Source organism: Brachycentrus maculatus, unplaced genomic scaffold (assembly GCF_059751285.1).
Source record: "Brachycentrus maculatus isolate JH-2025_06_01 unplaced genomic scaffold, ASM5975128v1 h1tg000303l, whole genome shotgun sequence".
Taxonomy (NCBI): domain Eukaryota; kingdom Metazoa; phylum Arthropoda; class Insecta; order Trichoptera; family Brachycentridae; genus Brachycentrus; species Brachycentrus maculatus.
In genome coordinates this window covers 1,275,001-1,277,500 of record NW_028281053.1, presented here as the reverse complement: position 1 = coordinate 1,277,500, position 2,500 = coordinate 1,275,001, and the positions used below count along the sequence as shown (strand labels likewise).

General features: G+C 25.0%; 1 protein-coding gene across 2 annotated transcripts in view; it reads right to left on the bottom strand.

Moving 5' to 3' along the window:
• Nucleotides 1-668, bottom strand: part of LOC148304829 (diuretic hormone 45-like) — a 171,463-nt gene extending 170,795 nt beyond the window's left edge. For both annotated transcript variants that reach the window (XM_088267690.1, XM_088267688.1), the window contains exon 1: nt 312-668. The gene's annotated coding sequence lies outside the window, so the exon portion shown is untranslated. The remainder of the gene's footprint in view (nt 1-311) is intronic.
• Between the last annotated feature and the right edge of the window lie 1,832 nt (nt 669-2,500).

Genomic DNA, 2,500 nt, shown 5'->3' with positions numbered 1-2,500 from the left:
TATTTAGTTTATTTAAAAAAATAATTAAACAATACCTTTTCTTCAAAATGCAAACACAACATTTTTTGCCCTGTAGCGGGTAAATATTAAGTTAAAAATATGGCTCTTTTTCTGGGATATAGTACATTTTTTTGGGATTCCGAAAACATGCACAACTGAAATTTGACGAATTTTGATTTATGGTGGTTATTATAATGATTATTATTTATATCGTTCTTGAAAGGAGTTAGCGATATTGTAACTGTTGTTCTTCCTTCCAATAAATTTTTTAAAAAAAACAAAAAAAATGTAAATAATTAAGCATTACTCACCTTGGTGATACGCCAAGCTGCCACGAACCGTATTTATTTTTTAAACCGATCACTCAGAGAGCAGAATCTCCTAATTGTTCCACCATACATACAGTCACCTATTCTGATTCCACTTTCTCAAATATCCAGGCGAATGATTCAACAAATCGAAAAATTCCATTTCTGTCGATCGCAGACACGTCAGAAGGTCCTGTGACAGGCGGCACATAGATAGATCCCTATAGTTTATTTGACATTCTGGATTACGAGTCTATTGAAGGGGGTTTGATGAATATATTGTGATATCTGATGAACTTTATGTCACAGAATGAACACATACGAAAATTCCCGATCGAACTTATATTAAACGTCTCTCGCGAGTCAAATCTAAATGGCTACTGTTCAAATTCGATCCAGTTTAAAACATATTTGCGAGATAAAAGTTTTGTGTTTTTCGAACAAAGCTCTCATTATCTTATTGTATCCTATGTAATCTTATCTTTTTTTACTTTTAATAACAGTTAATAACAAAAAATGTTTTATAATTTTTTTATATGTACGATTATCAGTCAATACTTTTTTCTAACCAGTTAACACTTTACTACCAGTGTCATTTCTCTAACAAATAAAAAAAAAATCGCAATTTTATACTCAGATGTAAGTTTCAAAGAATTTTTAATTGATTTTTCATTTTATCTGATACTGGATTATTCACCATACGGATAAAAAGTCAAAGAAATACATATCGCTCACTCCTTTCAAGAACGTCATAAATCAAAAATCGTCAATTTTCAGTTATGCGTGTTTTCGGAATGCCCAAAAAATGTACTATATCCCAGCAAAAGAGGCATGTTTTTAACTTAATATTTACCCACTACAGGGCAGAAAATAATGTTTTTGCATTTCGAAGACAATGTATTGTTTAATTATTTTTTTAAAATATATTAAATATTTTTCAAATGGAGAAAGAACCTTCAGGTTTTACCTAAAAAGATCTGTTGTACAGTAAAAAGTTCAATAAGTGGCTTGATATTTATTTTAAATAAATTGCTTTATATTTTTATACTTTAAAAACGTTCTCCTGAAAAATCACGTTTTTTTTATTTATGACGTTCTTGAAAGGAGTGAGCGATATGTAACTCATGTAAGATAAAGCATCTATAGTTTTTAAATGTTACAAAATGGTGAAAGTGTGATTATCCCAGGGTTATGTGATCACTTTTACACTTATGTAACACCTACTGTAAGCTATCAAATATCCATACTGCATTTTTTTTAAAGATATATGTATGCACTGTTGTTGGATTCCTTTCATATGTTGGCTGTATCGTATCCTTAATAATCTTATCTAGTATATTTTAAATAACAATGAATGTCTAATTAATGTTCAATAAGTTCAAATATCAGTCATTTTTGATAAGTAACGTAATTTCCTTAATCTATTTAACGATTGAGATAACACTTCTTTTGTGAAAAATTTTGTCTTACCCTCGATTGAGCTTAAAAGAAGGTAAAAGAAAAAATATTTAAATGTATTAAAAATTAAAACATTTCAATGGACTCCCTAAAGAAATTTAAAAAAAATTGAATACATAAAAATACTTAAGAATAAAATTAAAGCTCTATACAAAAAGAAACTCTTGAAAAAATATACAAAAAAAGACTATTATATCTTTTATTATATAACATTAAACTACGCGTGTAAGTCCTTCTCCAAGCACAAGAGCACAGTCTCTTTTATGGAGAGGCACAGCGAATCGAAATATAAACGTTCTCCATATGTATAAATGATTCAAATGTATTATGTTATAAATAAAAACTTAAATAAATAAAAATTAAATATAAATAAAATTTCAAATTAAGATATTTAAAGAATGCCTAGTAAAAATATAAGAAAGAGCAGAAATTATGGAAGATAAAATATAGATAAGTATGGATATACTTATCCATATATTAATATAAATATATATATATATATATAAATATATATATATATATATATATATATATATATATATATATATATATATATATATATATATATATATATATATATATATATATATATATATATATATATATATATATATATATATATATATATATATATATATATATATATATATATATATATATATATATATATATATATATATATATATATATATATATATATATATATATTTATATATATATATATATATATATAT